Here is a 24,823-nt window from a genome sequence, read left to right as displayed (position 1 = left end):
GCTAAGAGGGAGGAAGGCTGAGTTAAAATAGCTCGATCTCTAATCATCTGCACGACAATATTTGCTGTGAGGCATTCTAAATAGATTATTGCTGGTCCATCTGTGTCATCATTGATTTATAAGGCATTAAGCTGCTTTCCAAAGGCAGGCCTTCCTTTGCTGCTAGAGTAGGAGGATTCTTGTCCAAATCAGGGCCAGCTGAACAAGCCTGCGTGTTGAAGAGGACTCAACGCTGAGAACACGCGGCCGAGAGGAAATAAAAATAGAACGGCACTATCCGGTTTGGAGTTGCCGCAAGAAGCAGTAAGAAATCCAAATTTTTCTTTCTCTTATATTCTGCGATACAAAGAGATAGGGAGGAGGGAAAGGAAGTGCCAAACACAAAATGCGTACACGCACAAACCCAAGCACACACTCACACACACCCCAAACAAGGAACATCATTAACATATGAATACTATATGCAAATGGTTAGAGGAGAGCAGATGTTGGTGCATTTAATTGACCTATATGTGAATTGCATCCAAACCTTTTAGACAGAGTGTACTGAATGCACGCCTATTACAGTGGCCATGGCACACTGGCTTTCTTAGCTGCTACAGTGAGAGAGAGAGAGAGAGAGAGAGAGAGAGAGAGAGAGAGAAAGTGAGAGACCTTCCAGTTGATAGTTGTGTCAGTCTGTCATAGCTGCTGCGATACCCAAACACGGTGCTGTCCTGTCCCCCTCCACCCTCTGACACCCGCCATGCGTCTCTTATGGATGACATCACTGCATCACAGTGGAAATCGATCACTTAATGGCCTTCGGGGAGCATGGTCATCACTGACAGGTTACATGCCACAGCCTCAGCCGCGTCTTCTTTCTCAATCTAGATAGCTCTGCCTCCTTCCTCTTTCTACTTTATTCACTGCTTGCTTTAACAGCTAAGCTTGCACGGTACAGCCAAGAGAAGCACACGCTATTTTAATCTGCCCTCTTTTCTCCCCTGTCGCTCCCTTGATTATTTTTTTTTCCCTTTCTGCTTGGGAATGTCATTAAATTGTATTAAATAGCCTTTTGTCCACAGGGCAAGGACCGCCCGTTATATGATAATACATTAATGCCCTGGCGCTCCAGCCACTGAGCTGAAACGAGCTTTAAGACCACGGGCTGAGAAGCACACACATGGAATTCTATTGTGCATGGAAGTGTGTGTTTGCTATATGTATATATATATATATATATATATATATATATATATATATATATATATATATATACATGTATATATCTGTGTGAGCATATCTGTGAGTACATGTGTCCAAGTGCATATGAGAGGCGGAGAGCGTGAGAGTGGCTTCGCTAACAACTGTGACACATACTAATAGAAACATACCTAATAAATTACAAGCTTTCAGGGTCTGGCAAGCTGACATTTTCTCTGTGAGCGGGACAATTTCATATCTGCGGCACGGGCAACCAAATTGCATCACACGGAGATGCCAGCGGATTAGCATAAAAATTAACACTTAAATTTCAGCTTATTGTCAACCGCTCTTCTGCTCCTTCAGCCAGACCAACAATCAATTCCTCTTAGAAATCTGATTATCTTCCATGATGCTTATTATCCTAGTCATGTCCCCTCGCCGCCTTTCTCAGACTGCTGGACTATTTGTTTAAATGGAATTAAGAAAGTGATAAATCTATAGGTGTCTCTTAGATGCATATACACCCCCCCCCCCTCTTTCTTTCCTACAAAAGCTCTTCTTCCTCCTTCTATTCTCTCTCTCTCTCTGCCTCTTCCCCTTTGTCCTAGCCTTCATCAACAGTTGCTGATTAAAAATGCTAATTAATATGCCATAAAGCCTCTAGAAGTAGTTTACATTTAGATGGTCTATTATTCACACATGTTTTCACTGTGGCCAGCTAAATAATGGAAGTGCGTAAATGCACTACCATTAAAACTATAACTCTGTGCAAGAAAAAGGGAAACATATTATATCAATTATCTCAGGACTATAAACATCAACATTTTTTTTGCTTCTTTTTTATTCCTTATGGGTGAGTCATGAGGAACATGAACAGCTGTATATATAAAGTCTGTGTATATAAAAAAATGTTGAAGTTCACATTTACTACAATATCATGATCACACCCATGTTTGTGAAAGAATCTGCAACTGTCATCATGGTTACCATGGTTACATGACATGATCATTTTGGGTCAAGAGCCCTTGCGCTATCTTTGACAAAATTACCAAATATTCCAGCATACCTTAAAGCTCTTGTCCTTTCAGGCTCATATTATACTTTCCTAAAGCTTCAATTCTGTTGTGGTGAAATATTTGTATATTTGTCAATATAGTCCTATCGAAAACATCACCCAAGTATGTAGTGAGACACAGCGCTCGCTTTGGGTGGCTTTCCACGCACTGAGTGGAGCTCCTTTTTGTTTAGACAAATGGTATTTCATCGCATCCAGATGTCTTTAAGCACAGTTCATCCACCATGCGCGCACTCCAAGATGTACAAAAAAATGTATACAAACATTTATTCAAAACTGCATGCCTCCACTCATATTTAAGGGGTTGTCAGGGTTGCCTTGACTCTAACCACTTCCATGCTTTTTCTCTTTTTTTCTTTTTTTTTAAGTGTAATGTTAAACAGAGGCACTGAAACCGGTGTTCATGATCAGGGCAGTGACTGGGTGACTGATTTTCCGGGACACAGACTGGGCTTGAGAACGTGTGTTTTACGCGTGCCTCATGGAAACATGTTGTGATGTGGCAGATTGGGCTAGAGTGTGGAAAGGTGACATCACTGATGTTTGATGGCTGGAATTTGTTGACCTGGGGTTAAGATGATGGAGAACATGATCAGACGTGAATGTTTAAGTAGTGTTGGAGATTTTTCTTTCTTTTTTTTCCAATTATGTCTAGAAAAATATGGGCCACCCAGCAGGGAAAACTGAAGTCCACGCTCAGTCCATTTCTCAGTCCACTTCAATCCATTTCTCTTCATCCGAATAAAATAACCTTACTCACTTAAATAAGTATATATGCGAGAGCCCAGGCTGTATATATCTATATCTGCGAGGCTCCTTGCTTTACATGAGCATATTACTCTTTACTCTGCTCATGCTCTAAGAATAATAAACGTGTGCTTAGCTGGCCTATTTTCGCATGCTGATGCCACACAATGGTGAAGGGAAAAATTCAAGTCTTTAAATTCTGAGTAAACACTGCACTCTTTGTTGACTGTAGAAGCCTTTTTACCCTCCCTCCTTTCCAGATTTTTTTTATCCACCCTCTCTCTCCATTTCTCTGCGTTTGTTGTGTTTTTTCTCCAAACAATACATCCTCTTGCACATCTGAGGAACACACCTCACTGCCATTTTATAGGTTAAGCTCCCTAGTATGGAAAGTCATATTTTATAACGCTGGTTTATTTTTATGAGTGAGTGTAATTAACGCTGCATGTCCTATCTCTCAGCCATCGATGCCAAGGTCTTTATTTAAACAACTATGTTGTGAAATGTTTGCGTTCTCAGCATTTGCTCGGCCACACACAGATTATTATTTCATACTTCTCTGGGACGTTTTGAAACGTTTACGCTTTCAACTGGTTATTGTTTTTGATTAGGACTTTTTGGATGAATCACAAGGTTGGAGAGGGGGTGAAAACATGTTTACGGAGGACCAAGTGTGAACCTGAAGGACCAACTTAGGCCAAGTCTGTGCTCACCGCCTGATTTATGAATCCAAGGTTAAACTATTTATGTCCAAACGGCTTGAGTTGTTTAATTTCTCTGCTTGTCTGCTTGGGGCCTTCACTTTTTTTCTGGTTCTCCTTTTTTGGGGTTGCAGCTCTACATTAGTGCATCTGGTCCCTATATTTACTGCAAGAGAAACTGAAGACTTCAGAGGCAACATGTTTCAGACAAGACACAAGAGGCACGAATAACACTATTACATAATAAATCTATTAACTAAATAAAGGCAAGCTAGCTTTTAGCTACTTGCTGAATCCACCTGGAGAATGTTTTCTGTCGTTTCCTTGTAAAGACAGGAGTAAAAGTGAATTACATCCATGAAGGCAAGACTTTGAGACTGATCAGATGGGAGAACAGATGTCCTTTAACGATGCTCTCTGTTGTAAGACGCCCTCTTGCACCACTGCGCACATTTTAAAAGTTCACTTTCAATGTTATACAGGTGTCAGAAGTGGAATAGGCCGAGAGACAAAGCTTTGAGAAAGTGACAGCACCCCAGGCTCTCCCAGTGAGGCTATACGGTCTTCAGATTAATACTCAGCATGTCTGAATCTCCAGGGTTCTGAGGTAAGATAGGGCACTCTGTGAGCCAGCCACACTCAAACACGATCTATAGCCCTCACTTAACCTGCCAATCAAGCAGACTGTATTCTTTACCCTCTGTAACAGAAGTCGGTCACATGTGGTAGAGACGATGGTTTGCGTGGACGCTCTTTTGTCTTTGATGCTTTACTTATGGTGAATGCACAAATCAGAGCTAGAGCCTGCGGGCATTATTCTGAGAGGAGCCTTGTCCAGGCTGATAACCTCCGAGAGCGTTATCGTCCCATCATCTTGCCCCTTCATAAGAGCTGCATGATCTGCTGTGGTATGCAGATGGGACCTCTGAGTCTCAGGCTTGTCATCTTTTGATTAAGAAAAGGAAATGATTTCACTTTAAAGACATCCCCCCATCCCTTCACGACCGCCCCAGCCACCCAGCTGCTCTCTGTCACTCTCAATCGTTCAACATGCTGTAATCCTTTGTTTCCATGCTTTTTCCTGTACCCAGGACCACTGCTCTACCTGTTGCTGTCACATTTCAGTACAGGGAACATGCAACATGCATCTATAGACAAGACTCGAAGGAAGAGAAGAGACCAAGATCATCTGTTTTTATGAAGAAAGGTAGAACAAGTGCCAGAATCCTGAAGACAGCGCGGCCCGAGTCTGCTTTGGGACCTGACCTCAGCTTAAGTGGAGCACTGTGCCATTTTTCTGTGACCTCGGGCTTGTTAAGTGGAGAGATGAGGAGCTTAGGAGAACAGAAAGGGTGGGTTTGTGGGGTCTCTGTGATGGAGACGCAGACGTGGCGTTCCTCCATAAAGCCTCAGAGACCGACAGAGCCCCATCTCGCCTGTCACATTAAACCATCTCTCAGCAACACATCTGTACACGTGCCACAAATCACGGCCGGGGCCGCACCGGGAGGGGGACGTGTCGGAGGGAGCTGTAAATGGTTCAGGAAAAGCAGATAAAAACCTGCAAAATCCCTGCGCTAGGTGCAGAACGCGTGTTTGACAGAATCTGGTACTGTTTCAAGATATTTCTAGGGTCTGTACTCTCTGGATACTCTACTCACTGCCAAACTAAATTCCCTCACTGAGGAGCCATCCAAGAAAGGGCACAGGAGCTTTCTAAACACTCTCTGTAGGCATTAAGACTACTGGGAATTTACCTATCATGTGCTCATTATGTCTTGCAGGTTCTTATAGAAATCAGTGGCTTGGCGGGGAATAAGATTGCATCAGACTTGAATGTATAAAGCTAGAGCAAAATACTGGACCTGGAATAGATCTAAATCTCTTAACGGCTGTGTGGATGGCGTTTACTCTGTTTGTGTTGTCTGTGGCTTAGCTGCTCATGTAGTGCTTAACCTCAGGCCAAGGGAAACAGATCGAAGTGCTCACCTGGCCACTATCGAATAAGCACTTTTGACACCGAGATAAAGAGTAATGTTATTTACACTATCATTTCATTTCACTTATATGGAGCACATCATTTTAAGAGCTATAATCTGACTGATACATGCAGAATAAATTATTGAAAACCCTCTTTTATTTTTTGCAATGGTGTCGAATGAAATGAATTCATGTGTATGTGATTATTCTTAATGGGAAAGACAGGGTTTGAATACTTCCAGTAAAAAAGTCCCAGTGTGGCATGAAAAATATTTTGTGGGACCAGTGTGTTCAAGTACTCTGAGTCAGAGATGTCACGCTTGACTGGCCTATCGATCGCACCTGGCTCCAACACACTCTCACCGGTATCATTTAAACTCTCTCAATTTTTAATCACCATCAACACCAGATCCAGACCCCCTCAATCTCTCTCTCTCTGTCTCTCTCTCACACACACACACACAAACACACACACACTCACACACACACAAACATACAGCACACAAATACATGCACAACACCCAAACAGAATGTCAAAAACTTCCTGCACAAAAGCTTATACTGAACACACACATACACACACACACACGGATAAATTACACTGTGCGCTCATACACACTAATGTTTACACACCCACACAGAGCTACACAGAGAACTACACCGAAATTATACAGTTAATATGACAAACATATGAACATGGAACTAATTAAAGTCAGTACGTCACAGTGTTCGTTGAAACACACACAAACACACCCTGACGAGCGGCGTTGCAAGGCTTCACCCGGCCCACTCCGGTTCTGTTTGACCTTGCTCTGCCATATTCATTACATCATTAGGTTACCTCTTCATTAACTTTTCATTATTTATGGGGGCTTGTGGGGAGGGGGAGCCTTTATCAAATACTATCTTTTGTCAAGCACACAATGCAGAGGCAGCCCCCCTTCCTCCAGCCGTCCACGCTAATAGCTAGCCTTGCCTCATTGCTAGCAAAGGCATCTGCCCTAAACTCCTATCATTTAGCTAAGACACTGATAAACATGGGCAGGCAACTAGGCATATCCTCAAACCACAACTGAACAAGCTTTGAGGTTAAACGGTTTTAAAATGGCTTTTATTGCAACATGCAGTGCTGTATATATCCATAAATTATACCCAGAAACATTTCTAAAAAAAGAAACCAATGGACAATGCCATTTACATTGCGCAAACATCACTGACTGTAGATAAACATATTTGTGTGCTCTACCCTTACAAGAGCGCCATTCTGTTCCCAGGGCGTAGCAAGCTAGCTGTCATTAGCGAGCCATCGGCCCCTCCACCGCCACAGATTGCCTTTTTAAAAAAGTCTGGCTGCGGCCCATTTCGCATCGTAGGCCAATTATAAATGGCAAATCACAATCATGCCGATTTTTTCCTCCACACCCGCCCCCACCCCCCCAACACTCCACTCTGGCCAGGCTCCATGGCATCTCTTGAATAATATGGTGATAGCCCTTTGTGCGACAGCCTGCCCAGGCGTCAGGATATTTTACACATTCATGTGTCGGCTCCTGGGCTCAAACAGGGCTGCGCTTCAATACCACTGCTTGGCCAAGTGTCTAGCCTTTAGTTGGCCTGTATTCGACTCCTGATTGTCTGCCACATCACAAGTTTAAAATATGGGAAAAAAGCCTCAAATTGGTTCACAAACAGCAGGCAGGTGATGGACATAATTTCTAAATTTGAAATTCAAACCCGGCTCTCTTTAGAAAGAGTACCAGATTTCAGATCAGTGTGGAAGAAGAATAGGAGACGAGCAGAGGAAGCTATTAAAGTGTGTTAGGAAGAGGCATTAGGCTTGACTGATAGGGACCCTGATTGACTTCCAGTACCACAGGCTTACTACACAGAAAAGTGTCTGTGTGCGTGTGTGTGTGTGTGTGTGTGTGTGTGTGTGTGAGTGTGGCATGAGTTCCCTCTCAATCCACACACCATCCCATGATCATTCGCCAATTACAGCGAGCTAATGCATCCAGAGCCTGGAATCCCACCCAAAAAGCAAGGGGGAGAATTCTCTGGAGGAACGCTAATAATATAACTTAAATCATGCTGAGAGAGAGCATTATGCGCAAAATGGAAATCAAAAAAGAAAAACACAGTGTAATTTAAACTGGGGCAGGGCTGGAATGGGTTTATCGTATAAATGGTAATCTCGCTCCTTTTCCCTCTCTCTCTCTCTCTCTCTCTCTCTCTCTAATATCATCATGAAAAGCATACATTAGACCATTTCAGACCTGCAAGAAGGGGCTTTGATTGGCAGTGAGAAGGAGAACGAGGCAATACGGAGGGCCCGGTAATGGCCTGTGAGCTTGGTTCTATAGGGCATTGCTCGTGAGTGTGCTCCATATAAAATACATCTCAGGTGAATGGGAATATTACACATATCTTACAGTTATCATTTCAGATACACACACATGCGCACACACAGATCTTCTGACACCTACTTTGTTTTTTTGTTGTTTTTTTAATTCTTTTTATCTACACTCGTACACTTAATTGAGTGCACATCACTCGCCTTGATCTATGAATAAGAATCAGAATAATCAAAAGTTGAAATAAAGACATTTGTATAAGAATGAACAGATATTTCTTTAAGAAAAAGACTTCAAAAAGTGAAGCTGAATTCAGCCTCTACCAAAAAAAAAGACAAAAAAAAACAACACATGAAGCACTGAAGCTTGAGTAAGATAATGTGCCCTAGAAATGAAAATTGACAAGAAGGCAGCCTGCACACACACTTCCAAACACACACACAAAACACACTGCTCAATGTGCCTGATATTATTCTGTAAGGCGAGTGTTTTCTGAGCAGCTGCCTCTCTGACGAGAGGTGTGCTGATGTATTCTAATCACTTTTTTAGCCTGGATGATCATCACATGTGATGGGCTATGCAGAGAACTCGAATTGCTCAGCAGAACAGAACATTACTGTAGTCCCTTCAGATCCCTGTGTGCCTTGTTGTTTTTATTCTTCCCCATCAAGCCCCATCATTTCTTTTATTTCTTTCAGCTTCTGTCAGAGTATTAGTTCCCTTTTTATTCTTGTGTGACCTGAAGTTGACTTGCAGCTCTTAGACCAAATAATGCCAACAGGTGTGAAAACAGGTAGGGAACTCAACACGTGTATGTCTGTACTCACTGCTTCCCTCACCTACAAGTGAGGGAAGTGTGTGTGAAAGGATCTCCAAGGATTACTCCTCTCCTTCTCCCTCTCTCGCTCTCTCTCTCTCTCTCTCCTTCTCCATGTCTCTGAAGCGCTCAGTCACATCGCAGGACATAATCCAAGCGAATATCTGAGAGTTGTGGTAGAGTTCAGAATGGATCTGTGTAACGCTGACAGACTACATCATCTGGCCAGGCCACTAAGCCCCTGTGAAATAGTTGTGTCTGCTGCGCGGCATTACTGTCACACTTACCGCCATTCCCCACTCCCTCTCCATCCTGCTATTCCTTTAGGGAGCCCACACGAGTCTGCAGACTCAAGCTTAGCACTGCTACACTTTTTTCTACACTCGGTGTCATGGTTTAGACCTGTCAAATTTAAAAGTTGCATTCAAATTTTATTTGTGTTAATACTGAAATTAATTCGAATCCACACAGTTTGTGAGGGACACCTGTAACCCCTGCTCATTCATGCAATTGTCCAATCAGCCAATCATGTGGCAGCAGCACAATGCATAGAGTGACTTTGACCATGTAATGCGTTTCTGCTTACCACGGTTGTTAAAAGTAGTTATTTGAGGTCATGTCTGTATTTGCATTGTTTTATGTATCACACTACAGCCACGTAATTGGCTGATTGAATAACTACATGAATAAGCAGGGGTACAGGTCTTTCTAGTAAAGTGGCCAGTGAGTGTATAATGTTGTACTGCCATAGACAGAACAAACATTAGCAGTAGTGCTATTCTAGGCATTCATATTTCATTTGATTCATTTTTTGCATTTGTCCACAATGATCAATGTTTTCCTGTAGCCAATATATATGTAGCATTTAAATTTCTTAGGCTACCCATGTACAAATCTCAGCTCATGTACACACAGCAATAATTACACAGCTAGATTTACTATAAATGCTCACTACATAGTATCTAACATAATGGCATTTGAGCAATAACCTGCACATCTAATGCTAGAAATAGAGACAGGGGAGAAATAAGGAAATAGTGGATAATCACTTTGTCCCTGAAAAGTATAGGTGAAGATGTTGGGGTAAACAGAATAATAAGTAAAAAATTAAGAAAATATGAAAGTAGAATATAATAACAGACAAAAATATAGGCATCAGACTAAAAAAACATTCCTAAGCACAATTTTGCTTTAAAAAGTGGGGGGAAAAAAGTCTGCAGAAGACCCTCAGCTGTGATTCAATATCAAAGTAAAAGATCAGACGAGTGTGTTGGTAAGAAAATCAGAGCCTATTTAGTGTGATAAAGCTTCAGCTTCAGACAGCGTGGCCATAAATGTTCACTTGGCTGGGGGAATTTCCTGTTCCTCCTCGAGTCAGTTTGATCAGTTAATAACATTAGATCACTTCAACTCTCCCGTGCCTGTTCGCACTCAGAATCCCCTCAAGGTAGCAGAACTGCAATATGCATGGAGTCACTTTGATTGTAGGCTGTACACTGAAGTGCATGTTGCTCCACCATTCCCCATTGCTCATGAGCAAGCCATGAATATGTATGCGCCGGGGATAAATGATGTCATATCTCATCATTTGGAGGCGAGAGAAAGAAAGAAGGAGAGAAGAAGAGGAAGAAAGTGAGGGGATGGGACTCTGGGGAAAGGGGACACAGTGTCATGTGGGCTTCAGCGTAAGAGACCTTCATCAGATGAGGCATGAGGAGTGGCCCGAGCCGTCCTGCTCAAATATGGCAGCCACCTGCTCACACTCGTGCTCTGTCTGCAAAGAATTAATTCCGAGTTTTGGGGTAATTGCAACGAAAATACCAGAACTGGCCGCGTCACATTCATTTCTCTTGCCGTGGCGGAGTTTAATTTGAAACAGGCCTTCGAATGGATGCTCTCGCTCTTCTGCTGTGAGAGATGCAGGGATTCAGGTGGGCTGTTTGTTCAGAAGGGGCACGTTTTTCAGCGTGCCCGCTTCACATTCCTCACATCGAAGAGACATACAGCAGGTCATGCCAACGTACGAAGACTGAACTGAATAAGAGGAACAGCATGATATGTAGACCTGTATCTTCTTGTGTCTTTCATTATACGAATCTTTCATCTTATAATAATCTGTCAACTAACTAACTACTTGTCGTAGAGTCTCTTAATAATGTGTGAAACTAGAGGTGGGTGGCATGAAATCTGTTCTGTACTGAAATATTAAACAGCACCTGTGTGTACTTGTTTGGTGCATGTTTATGTGTGTGTGTGTGTGTGTGTGTGTGTGTGTGTGTGAGTGCATATGCTCTTATTCGCTGCCGTTGAGTATTGAATAAATTATACTGCCTATGCCTGTGTGAATATTGTGTGTGTGTGTGCGTGTGTGTGTGAGAGAGAGAGAGAGGGAGAGAGAGAGAGACCGACCAAATTCAGACATGTGTGTGTATCTCCTGATTGAGATTGGTTCGACGGGCTGGATGGAACAGATGTCAGTGCGTGTCGACTGCCAGCAAGATTGAACAAAGCCAGTCACATTGCCTTCCTGGCCAGGAGTAGTAAAACAGGAGACCTACAAAACCGAGGGCTGATATTAACTGTCAACAAACTGCATATGGAGGAATACAAACAAAAAAACACACAAAACTCTAAAGATTCATCATCCACACTGTGAATTAGCCACTTCGATTCATCTAATCCAGATTTGGAAACACTAACACATCCTTCAGTTACTCCATGAGTAATGGTGATGTGCTATTGTTATCCATGTTATTATTTATTTCATGTTACTGAATGATTAATTAGCACAGAACTGCAGATTTCGTTTAGGCCAAAACTGGTAATTTATGGCCCCATCTCTCTCTCTCTCTCTCTCTCTCTCTCTCTGTCGCACTCTCACACATGGTCTAAACAAAGCAAACAGGAAAATGTGAGTCACAGTGAGGTCCATGTTCGTCAGATTCAATATGTGAGAGTTTTGAAAGCACATGTGAAAGAACAGTAAAACTCTGCGCTCATAACTCCTTCTAGCACTCATCACACATGAATGTGCTACATGGACATACTGTAATCTCACTACAGACCCTCTAGTTCCTGCGGCTGTCAGAACGAACTGTTTCACTGCTCAGACGTGACTCAAATGTTCAGAATATTCACATATTCAAAAGCAAAAAAATACACAATATTCTGCTTTTATGCCTATCTATACATGTTTCCTAAAATGTTAATGTCCCTTGATTTATTGAAATAGTACAGAATAAATGTCTGTAATTTATGGCATGCTTTTATCTTCACATATTTTCTTTTTCATTTTGGATCCATTTTCCAATTAAATATAACAAGCAAGCAAACTTTATGTCCTGAAAGTGACACGTGACATTAGTTAATTATCTGCTGGATTTTTTTTTATGCATCCAATATGACATAAAAAATCTAAACTTAAACTAAATATCAGCTTCAAGAAATCATTACTGTAGCTGGATAAATAGAAATGAATGTGAAACATTAAAATTGATTGTAAAATTAGATATTGTCTCCTTGTGATTTTCTTTGCATAGGAAAGAAATGATTTTCACCTTTTATGGTTTATGTGATACAAACATATAGTGTAGTCTGTGGCTATATAAAATTATAGGCTCATTTATATTTAAATGCATTCAAACACTCGTAAGTATCTTTTTAAGTAATGAAAATTTGAATGCAATTTTTAAAGGAACTTTTACAGCCCTGCTAGTTTACAGTGATATGCCTCATCATGCATTTGCAATCACTGCATTTTTTTAAGTGAGGAAATAAAACAACCAAAAACGAGCCATATCAGTCTGACAGTAACTCAGTTTGGCATTTATCATTAACATGTCTTGATAGCTAGCTAGGTATTTTTTTATTCATGGTTTACAGGGTTTAGAAAATCAAAGAATTCTCCATAGACTTGGTTGTGATGGTATATGCACATGCACACACACACATATATTATTGTTCAGAAATATTAAACATGCGCTCGACAACCTTGTTGTAACAATTCCATGCATTGACATAATTCTGTATAAAGTTCCCGTTTTGATTTCAGCCTCACCCTGTAATGCGAACACAATATCGAGAAAGAGGTATCGCAGAAGCCAGACCGTAGAAACTGACACCGGAGAGACATGAGGAGAGAAAAGGTGACAAGAGCGAGAGAGTGAGAGAATGAGAGTGAGAACAAGAGGGAGAAAAAGGGTGTGACATGCCATAACAACAAACCATCAGGGGCGTTTGGTGTGTGATGACGTGCTGCGTCCCGTCTTTGCCTTTGTTTTTTGTTTTTTAATACAGGAGGTTAACGTAGAGAAGCAGCATGTGTGCGGTAAGAGGATGCCCAAACACTTCAGCCTCAGCTTCCATGTTGATTGAGGGGGAAAAAAGGCAGACAAAAAAAGTAAGAGGAACTAAAATAAAAAAAGAAACCCAGATGTTCTGATGTGATACATTACTAGACAGCATTGAGCGAACTCTTTCTAGGACTGCTTGCCTGTGTTTACAGGAATGTGTGTGAATGTGTGTGGGAAGGATAGAGTAATAGAAAGAGGCTATAGCGGTTTGATACCACTTGCTGTACATTATCACGTTTTCACATTTTCTTTCATTGTCTACATTAATTTTCCAGTGCTACAAAGCAGCTGTCCCAAAACCCCCAACCACACACACAGACGCAGACACGGAGCACCCTGGTGTTACAACTCTGGTGACCTTTCCCCTCCCGACTGCTTGGTAAACCGCACTCCATTTCCCATAAGACTTTAACGGGCTGCGAGGGGGTGTGTAACCCCAGGGTTAAAGAGCAATCTGTAACCAATTAGCCGTTTGACTGCCGAGGCCGCGTCCTGAACGGAGGGAATGCAGGCAGAGAGGAGGGTGGGTGTTTTTGGCAGGTGGAAACTCGGGCTTCCTCTTGTTAGATCCAGGGTTTGCAAGGTCCTGACCACAGGACCTGCTCACAGAGGCATCAAACGTCAGAGCTGCTCACAAGCGTCCTGGTGTGGTCCAGAGATAATGAATACCAGATCTGGTCTAGACAACATGAACATTTTTAGTTCCCACACTCCAGTGTCTATGCCAGAGCTTAAACTGGACCAGAAACTCCACCCATTTCATCAGATATATAAAAAACCCCACAATTTTGTCAAAATATATTCCTCAAAGGGTTACATCGTTCTTCACAAAAATTAATTTAAAATTTTATGTACTGAAAGCGGTGATAACACATGTGTGCATGCTAATTGACTCAACATCAAGTGTGAGTCACTAGTCAACAACAATTAACGCTATGTTTTTTAGGAGCACCATGTGTTATCATTTAAATGAAAGGTATGGCAGCATGACAATTTGAAATAAATTAAATAAATAGTGTACAAAGAAGATATTTATTTCTAGTTCTCTATAGAAAAAAACATAATTTTAGTAAAAATGTCACATAATTTAATATAAGTACTACAAATATTTTTGTTTCCTATGCAAATAAGTACTACAAATATTTTTGTTTTGTTTTGTTTTTTTGGTGATGGCAGTAACTGAAATACTGAATTTAAAAACTAATGGAGAAGGGAGACAGCCTAAAAGAGAAAGAAGGAAGGAAGGAAGGAAAGAGAGAGTATAAGAAGGTAGAAAGGTGAGAAGTGAGTAGAGGGAAGGAAGGCACTCTTAGGGAAACAGAAAGATGAATATAGATTGAGGGAGTGAGCGAGACAGAGAGAGGGAGAGCGCTGGCCAGGGTAAGGACCCTGCTTCTCATCCATCAGTGTATCTGCAGAGGGATCGGGGCCGAGTAATGAGCCATGCACCCCTTTACACGTGTTGACGCTCCGCAAAATAAGATCCATTTACCTTCTGCGTGCCGTTCCGCCTGTTGCCGTGCCCCTCAAACACCCCCACTGAGCTCACAGGTGAAGGCAGCCCACTCCATACTCTTAGTTCTCCCTCCATCTCTAGTGGCAGCCTATCTCTCTCTGTGGGAGGATCTTGGAGGAATGAAGGATGGTTGGTACTTAAATCACAGGCTAATGATGGCCATGATGGGGCCCTATCAAGGTAAGAAAACATGACCTTTTGGATTAGGCTTGGGATACATTTGCAGTGCTATGTTTCTCTGCTAAAATCCATTACGGCAGGTTTCCAGACTGTCCTGATGCTGTTGGTACAGGGAGTTAGATTCTATCTGCATGGAATATAATGAGCGCAGAATTAGCTCTGAACAGTTTCACACCGCATCCATATTCAGGCCTGATTACTTTCATTATCATCGATCTATGAGGCTTTTATTTTTCCTCATCAAGTTGCAAATTTGGGTCTTCTTGTCCACTGTCCAGCCACTTTCACACCACCCTAAATGACTAATGATGCATTTAACTGGAGAATTAACGAAGGAGAGATAGAGAGAGAGAAAGACAGACACAGACAGAGAGAGAGAGAGTGGCTGCATTAACACTACGTCATACCTCCATGAAAATGGACTGCCCTCGGAAAACAAAAGGGCAAGTGAGAGAGGAAGAAGAGAGATACATAGTGAGAGAGAGAGAGAGAGAGAGAGAGAGAGAGAGCTGTTGGGTGAACGAGAATGCGTTGGATAATGAGACATTTCTTTTACCCACCAGCCCTGTGTGTGTGCAGCACCGCGATGATACGCCTGTTTTCCCCCGGCCCCCATTATCTGTGCACTTGAACCCGAGCTAACAATGAGTTCATAGAGATTGAGAAGTGCCGGGCCCTTAATTGTATGTATTTAGTCACGCAAACAGAGGCAATGGCCTGAGAATGGCTAGTTAGTGAATGACATCATTTGAGCTGCCGAGTTGACTCAATAGCCCCGTTGCAAATTTGCACCACTGCAAAACATCCATCCTTCGCGGCTAAGCAAGCACATCCGCCTGCACTCGCTCCAACATCAGCATGCACCACGTTTTGCTGGGGCTCCGTCTGTTGTTTTACCAGCATGCCTCTGCTTTATGATGCTCCCTCAGAACCCGACAGACTCTCAGCTCCCCCAAGTGATCCCACCTCTTGTCACTCTTCTGATTTATGATTTAAGAATTGACTTTGGTTTAAAGGTGTTCGCCGGCCTGTTGGTGCAAACGCGTGACGTGTCAATCAGTCGAGCTGGTTGGTGGCGTTGGCGCTCCAGAGCTGCTCATCGCATCATGATGTTAGTGTGCCTGACTTCCTCTGCACAAAGGCAACACAGAGGGAGCATCCCTTCTCAAGCAGGGATGTCAGCACTCGAAAAATCAATCACCATCTGGCCTCCTCTATTCCCAGGAAAGAAAGAGAAAAAGAGAGAGAGAGAGAGAGAAAGGGAAAAATGGAGGGAATGGCTCAGTGAATGGGCAGAACCAAGCAGCTGTGCTCTGGCAGAGTCATGGTAGTACGGTGAGTCCATCCGTCCGCACAGTCGGCCATTAGGCGTTGTGAGAATGACTCGCATTAGCCGCAGCAAGGTCACGCTAAGCAAACAGAGATAAGAGAAAAGAAAGCAGCGATTTGTCTGCTTGGCTAACACCGTGAAACTGAGCAGGTCATCGGGTTTACTCTACAAGTACATACGAAAAAAATTACTTTCCCTTATACTCCTGGATCCGCTTTTTAAATATAAATGTATAATACAATGATAAATAGTGCACACCGAGCTGAGGTTCTTTTACAGCGTGGCACCAAATTTGGATGGGGTCTTTTTTTAGGGGGGGGAAGGGGGGGGGGGACATGATTTTTGCTGCAGCATTGCCTCCTTTCAGTAGCACAGCTGTGTGAAAAATACCAGTCGGAAAAGGGTGCTGAGGCAGCAAAAGCATTTAATACTCAACAAACAGTTATCTAAGCCCATGTCCAATAACCCGACACCACTGTAATGTGACCTACATACTAAGTGAATAAGATTTTTTTTTTTTTTTTTTTACATCAGGGAGGGGGCGAGGAGAACAGCACAGAGCACACAGCTCATTCAGCTGACAGTAATTAAATAGCAAGTATTCCTTTCCACTGCCCTTTTGCCTCTCGGCCAGCTAAGAAAGTATAATGTAACAGAACATATTGTGCCCTCCTCTGTTTTGCCTCTCTCTCTTTTCACTCTCTTTTCTTTTAGGTTCAGTCGCATTTAATTAAACAATGAATTGAAGTTTGATTTTGTATTTGATTTCCACCAGCTTTTTAAAGACAAAGCGCATAAAGCGTGGCCGGCGGAAAGGTGTCCATTACAGCCCAAATGGGAATAGCAACAATATTGAGAGTTTATTGAGCTCCATCCCTGTCACCACACCAACTTGGAAGGAGGTAAAGATCTTGCTGACACCGAACACACAGCAAGTCCCTTGAAGATTAACAGGAGGAGTGAAACGTAAGCTCGTCCTTTATAGACAGGCAACAAGAAGATGATGAAAGAAAGAGAGCGTGATGGATCAGAGGCCACCAGAAACAAAGCAGGTGTCCATATTAATGTTGCTCCTGAATGCCTTCAATGCCGAACAGAAAACAGCGAAGTCAGGGGAAAAAGAAAAGCTCCTCTATTAGGTTAAAAAGAAAGCAAGACACAGGGATGGCAGGGTAGATCACCACATCATAATTTTCCAACAGGATGACTCACTTCAACAGATGTCCTCACTTTTGGATCTCTCCAAACAATGACACCCACATGCGATTATTTCACATTTTTTCATATACCATATTTAATAAAGCACTCACTTTCAAATGAGACCCTCAGTGCAAAATGTTCAGAATATAATATCTATTTAGTGGGTTTTGAGAGAAGACTCAAATGTACTCGAGTCAAAGTCCCAAATGGCGCCAAATGCAGCACTGAGCGATGGGAATGATGCGTTTATGCATTTAGCATGAAGGCAAAGCATGCTCCTGTTTGGAAAGGCTAGGGATTATATAAATAACTACAGATGAGTCAGCCATGCAGTCTCAGGCTGCTACTCCAAATCCAAGATTTTTTTTTTTTTTATCAAACAACATCACTGAAAAAATGCACGAAAGAAGAAAAAATCATGTGGATCAATTACCACACCTCAGGGGTGGCTTAATTGAATTTTCATCTACAGCTGCCACATGTTCGACTGGTTGTAGGTGTCTTCTTCATTTGCATGAATGTGCTTCAAACAAGAGAGAGTCAAGCTGACAACAAAAACAGAAGAAATAATGAAAGAAGGAAGAAACGAAAGCAGTGGGAAAAAAATGTCTCAACCCGTGCTATTTGAAAGAGGATTAAGTTAAATCTGAGGGTAAACCTAAAGTTAGGGAACTCTCTCGGGCAAAGGGGATGCGATCCTCAACAAGGCCGCTTTTGTCATGTGAGCAACTTTGAATCGTAATGTGGAAGAAAATAAAAACAAGGTAGTGAAGGCATGAAATTTGCTGCATCGCAGTTCTCCACGCGTCTTCAGTCTGTTAATTCAATTACGGACACTCTTGGGTTTCCCTCTCTTCTTTGCTTGCACAGACACACAGACAGCAGCAGCAGCGCATTTCTTTAAAACTCTTCATACATAGAAAAACTGAGGTAAAGAGGAGACTGAACTGCATCAAACTTTCTCTCTTGCTTTTCATTCCTTCCCAGTAAGCTTTGCTGATGACCGCTGCTTCATGGCACTCCTAATTTTAAGCTCCTAACAATTTTAAGCTTCCATGTAGGAACCAGTCTCCATAGAGGAGAGCTCTTTTGTACACTTAAATACACCCCAATGTGTCCCTCAACAAAAGCGTCTCCCTTTCCTTTCTCCTAGGCTTTTTTAATGCTTTAAGTTTAGGTGGTCTGTGGGTGGTGGATTTTTTTTCTCACTCAAACTTTTTTTTTTTTTAATCAAGCATTAGCCGTGCTCCCCATTCAGCGGCACAGCGACTATAAAAATTCATCAGGATTAAAATGACCTCACAAGCAAAATTAAAGTTCCTAAAGTACACAATGGGGGCTGTATCTTTTTTAACATGTCCTCAGGGCCTTGGGAACAGAATTGTTTCCTGACAAAGTGTTCCTGCCTTGACAATGGGCACCTTTCAGGCCCTACACACGGACTGTCTTTAGACTGCAGGAGAGGGACTTATTTCACATATCAATCAAAGAGCAAAAAAAAAAAAAAAACGAGTGAGAGAAGGGCAGAAAAAAAAGAAAGACCCTCGTCTAGCGCAAGTGGTCCTTCAAGAAGTGAACAGATCAAAACTGAGTATATGCTGCGTTTATAGGGGCCATTCAGTGGTGTTTTGAGCGGAGAGATGGAGCAAGAAAGAAAGACTTCTGCGCATGAAAAGAGTGATTTAATCTGGGAAGAGATGAGAACACCACATATCTGATAGACTGTATTTGAGAGTGTGTGCGCGCATATAAAGAGGTCTAAAAGCTTAAAAAGAATGTCATGAAGCAGATCATAGGTTCCGCTCTGATTTCACAGAGTAAAAACATACCCAGAAAGTATGCCACTCAATTTCGGCTTCACACTCAAATGCACTGCACTCACACACTCAACCTGCATACCCATAAAGGTTCGTTCAGCATCACACCACCCAACACCCCATTGCTAATCAAACTGGAGATGAATTGGGTGTGGAAGGCAGTAATTCCAGATTGCATTTGACCAGCTCAGGCTGGATCAGAGAGAGAGAGAGAGACACATATAAATATAGTGTTCCTAGACAGGTGGATTAATGAGGCTCCTTAAAGGCCTCCTTTATAGGTCAGTGGCTGCACGGGTCCGTCTAATACCCCAAAAATCATCTCATCTACTGCTCAATTCATTATAGCACGGAGAGAGATGGAAGGAGAAAAACAGATAGAAAGAACAAAATATAGGGAGAAGGATGAAGAAAAAGAAGAAGGCAGAGTGTATCTCATAGAATAAATCCACAATGTTGCAATGAGTATGGCATTCCTAACTACAGAATTTCCTGATTAGCTGTTCAGTCTCCCTTCCTTATACACAGTGTCAAGTTAAAACTAAAAGAAGTAAATCACTGTGAAAAGCCCTTCAAATACTCTATTTTGTCAATAAAGAATACCAATAGTGCAGCCATCTTTTTCTTTTAGTGTTACTATACACACATAAGAGAGAGAGAGAGAGAGAGAGAGAGAGACAGAGACAGAGATAGAGAGAGACAAATAGAATTGTTATGTAACCTACCTCATCATTTCCGCAGTAGATGTAGTTGTAGAATTGGGGCAAGGCTTCTTTAGACAGGGCTTTGATAGGGTATTATATTAAACCTAATTAGATCATAGTAATAGCTTTAGGGCTCCTATGATAGATGCTAGCCTCTGGACCTTAGTGTACATTTTCTTAATATTTCAGCTTGTGTGCAGAGCGCAAATTCATCTTTTTACATGAGCCTGTGGAAGTGACATGAGACCTCTACACTCCTAAGGAGGGAAGGGCAAAGGAAGATACATGAAGTGTGTGAGGGAAAGAGAGAACGCATACGTTTACAGTGGAATGCAATCATAAGTGTTGCATTGTGCAACTATTGCGCAAAAGCATTCAGTGTGTTTAGTACAGACCCATAGCATGGTCATGAGAGATTATTGTGTACATTCATGAGAGTGTGTGTTTGCATTGTCTGAATGAATTTCACTGTTTAAAAAACAACTTAATAGTCACGCAGAGGAACCATTTTGAGTTTTTTGAAAAAATGAACCATGTTTCCTAAGAAATTTCCTAAGAAACAGGATGATTCAGACAAAAGTGATTTATCAGTTATGCAAGAAAAGTTCTTCAAATTTACAGACATAATGTCTTTTGATTTCGTACTTATAAATATGAACAAAAAAGTAGGTATTCATAAGCAAAAAGGTATCAGGAAAAAGTATTGGGACTATATATATATACAACTGCGTAGGTTAAGCAGTACAGATTCTATGCAAATTTTAAAAAAACCTAGATATATAAACACTGCAAAAAAATATGTTCTTGTGCAATGTTATAAAGATGTTGCTATTGGTTGGGAAGAGTTTATGTAACCAGTAGCAATCATGGTGAAGGTGTTTCCTAAAGTTCTCAGGGACAACATTATTAGACAACACTTGAATGGAAGAAGCTACATAGCACAGGCCTTAAATATTCATGTCATACAATTGGTTTGATAATACAAAGGTAGAAAGTTCATGGAACCGCACATAATCATCCCTGGATGTGTGCACCATGCATGAATGCACAATTCGCTCTTAGACCAATGATAAGTAAGGTAAGAAAGAAGCCAGCAGTCACTGGAAAAGAGTTGCAGGACAATCTGAAAGCAGCAGGAGCAACAGTTACACAGAGAACAATAAGCAATAAACTGCACTGCAATCATCTCTATTCGTCCACCCCACACAAAGCTCCTCTGAAAGATGTGTATCTAAATTTGAAATGTGTGTAAATTTGAAGTGGATATATGCAATGTAAGTATATTAAATAACAAAAACAAAAGGGTCCAAATACTTATTTCCCTTCACTGTATATATAGATCTAAATATAGATATAGATATAGATTACAGTTATAAATTCATATAACTAAACTTATATCAGTTTCTGTGGCTAAATCTGAAAATGCAGCTAAATTCAAACATAGAGTGTATTATGATATAGCCTATGTAGTTAGCTTACTTGGTGAACAGAAAGTCATTTGGAATTCAGTGTGACTGTATGTTTAATGACCTTGAATAAAATAAAGTATATCCTTCTTATAACATCCTTTGCTTATGGATGATGTAATTCACTGTATGCTGTAGCATTTGTTCTGCTTTGCAAAGTTATTGGCTCATCAAAATTAGAAAGATTTCCAGTACTATTTTTTAGGTAATTACAATTTAAATCTAAATACAATTCAAATCTATACTTGTCAGCATTCTTTGCACCATCCCTGACCAACTCCTCTCAAGGCAGAACTGTGTGTGATTTCATAACGTGCAACAGCTCGTCCCGCAGGCCAGGCCTGATTCAGTGCACATTAGTGCTGGGTCATGCTGCCATTCACATCCTGTCTCAGTTCTGCTATGCAAACCCATCTCTCTCTCTCTCTCTCTCTCTCTTTCTCTCTTCTTTTCCATTTTCATTTAAAGCATGCATGCTGTAGCGACTCATGCTGGAACCTTTCCCTGCGCGTACAGTGTGCCGGGTCACGATGCATTAATGTGCGACAGGGCCACATCTATCTCTGCCGCACACCTTGAGGGCATCTCTTAAATGGCAGAATTTGGTCATTATGTGGCATTAACCTCATTAGAAAACACTCTTTAGAGGCTGGGAGATAAAATTGATTTACAGCTGCCATTCCCACCATTGCTCCTCCGATCAATTGTTAAACTATCCTTTTTATGGCCTGCGATGCTGCGTTTCTCTGTGCGACGACCCCACCACCCCATCTTTCCCTGTCTGCCTGCCAGGTGTGTGTGCGTGTGTGTGTGTATGTGTCTGTGTGTAGAAAGTGCACAACTCAATGTGGTTAAAAATTGAAAAATACCTTCCATAAGTGAGACTCAGCCATCTTCTCACAATAAAGCAATATGATAGCTTTTTAAAAGCTTTTCTCAGTGCATATGTATGTGTGCTTGTGTGTGTGTGTGTGTGTGTGTGTATGTGTGTATGTGTGTTTGTGTAGAGGTAAATCCATCTGCCTGGTTTGTATGTGTCTGTATGTGTGTGTGGTTGTGTGTGTGTTTACGTATCTGTATGTGTGTGTAAATGTCAGCATGTCCAGTCGCTGACAGCTGGCTCTGGTGTGGCCATTTAAGATGAACGCCCGGCTATATTTCTTTGATAAATCGATAAGGCCACCCTCTTTGCTAACCGCCCGCCTCTCACCATCCCCAAGATTGATCTGTGGCTAGCACACTTCAGGCTAGCACACTTCTGAAGGATGAATAAAAAATGGGCTGTTTTGGCAAGACGGCGCTTTGGGTGTACGAGGCACAGACGGACGAGTGGAAAATCCGTCGCTCAGGTTGTCCTCTCCGTCAGTGGCAGCTGAGCGACAGAATTCCAGCCCTCGTGTCAGAGAGCGAGTGGCCAAACGTCTGATGAGAGACGGAGGCCCCCGTTTGCATTGCTCCTTAACATTTCACAGTGTTTCAAATGTCTCCTCAAATAAAGCCATTGACTCAACTGCAGAGAATGGCATTTCAAAATAATGTGGCCTCTCAATTATTCAAAGCTTTACTGTGCCATAATGCTCCAGTTCATAACCACACAGCCCTCTTTCTCTCTCCCTCACACACATATACGCACACACACACTGTCTCTCTCTCTTAATAATATCTGAATATCTTCCCACTCTCGCCAGAATTATGACACATATTCATTTCACGTCATCTTTCTGAGTTTGGCAGGAGATAGAGAGAGAGGAAAAAAACACCATCACACCACTGCATTTAGGTGTCAAGCTAGCGGGCCATCTTGACTTTAATATAAATAGATATAAATCAACATGCTGCTTTTTTTTAGCATGCTATCAACAGACAAGCGCTACATTTTCACCCACACCTCTTCAGGATATTCACGCTGAGCTGTGCAGCCCATTTCACTGACTGTGTTACAAATAGCTGCTAGGTGAGCTAACCTTGGTCAGAACACAATTTCAGCAGACTTCACCTCCTCCAGGCCTTACTGAATCCCTGTCTTAGGATGGAAGTTATAACTATTAGCTATGATATCAATATAATGAGCAATAATATAATATATTAATGTAGTCAAATTACACTTCATACCCATCTACAAGGCCCCGCGATGGACTGGAGTCTCATCCAGGGTCTACTCCTGTTACATTTCTGTTCCTGGGATAAGCTCTGGTTCTACCATGACCCTGACCAAAAGTGGTTACTGAAGATAACAGAATGAATGAACAGCCCTACAATGGACCATACCATTGCTTAACTTTTAACCCTGGCTTTAGGTTGATTTACTCATTTTATACATATGTAGGATTTTTTTTTATATTTTGGTTTCATTTTTTTGTAATTAAAATTTATTTGGTTTAACTGCAAAATCAATTTCCTACAAAAGTCACAAAAACTCATAATTTAGAATACTTACATAAACTGCTGCTTATTTAGATGCACTGATTTCACTTTTTCCTTTTTTGATACCAATATCCAAGCTCGAGTTACCAATCAATACCCAATATTTAGGTAATACTGATCTCCTATTAGCAGCAAAGCAGCACTCTGTTACTGTTGCTTGGTGATGTGAAATGTTAATAAGAACAGGTTAGCAGATTATTTTATGAACAGTTCTTGGATGTTTATTTCCAAACACGTAATTCTGGGTGTTCTGAGAATATTTTTTACTTAACGTTTAGAAACATTCCTTCACCATTACTACAACATTTGTAGAAAAGTCACTAACGCTCCCATAATGTTATTTTGTGAAATTCTAATATTTTGAAGCAAACCGTTATTATAGCTGATGTTTTTGAAACATTGTGTGAACATTATTTTGGGAATGTAATGGTCTAGAACCTGTTTAATATTTACTGAATATTATATAATATGTTAGCTGAAATGGTGGCATGTCTATGATTTGTGTCCTGTGTTTACAAGCAAGCATAAAATATGTCAGTGGGTCAGATCAGAAAACATGTAAGATACAAAACCGTGCCAGCATTTCGGATTTGATGATCGGATCGAGGTTGGCTATCCACTAATGTTAGCTGGTATATTTTCTATGCAGCAATGCTAAGTAAGTGAGAAATCTAGTGATTGTCAGTTAGTTCACTAAAACACACATTTCTATGTAATATTATGTATTTAAATTCCCTGTATAATCACTGTGATGGATTAAAGTCAACCTCCTTCCCCTTAAACACTGTATAATTCTAGGTATAGTATATTTGTTATATGCTCATGGACACGTCTCCTTTGTCATACTCTTAAAGTCTTATTTAAGCACCTGCCGACAGGCACCAGACTGTCCTTTGCCACTGTGGAGCACTTATGAGATTAAAAGGGAATTAGCGTCGACGCACATCCTTGGAATAGAGGTAGTCATCGTGCTCT

At 41.5% G+C, this 24,823-nt stretch overlaps 1 protein-coding gene across 6 annotated transcripts in view; it reads right to left on the bottom strand.

The window, feature by feature from the left end:
* Window positions 1-24,823, bottom strand: part of znf536 (zinc finger protein 536) — a 175,371-nt gene that overhangs the window by 117,354 nt on the left and 33,194 nt on the right. The gene's annotated exons all lie outside the window — the stretch shown is intronic.

The sequence above is a fragment of the Pangasianodon hypophthalmus genome, chromosome 25 (assembly GCF_027358585.1).
Source record: "Pangasianodon hypophthalmus isolate fPanHyp1 chromosome 25, fPanHyp1.pri, whole genome shotgun sequence".
In the NCBI taxonomy this organism is placed as follows: Eukaryota; Metazoa; Chordata; class Actinopteri; order Siluriformes; family Pangasiidae; genus Pangasianodon; species Pangasianodon hypophthalmus.
The sequence above is the reverse complement of the archived record's forward strand: the minus strand, read 5'-3'. Positions and strand labels throughout refer to the sequence as shown.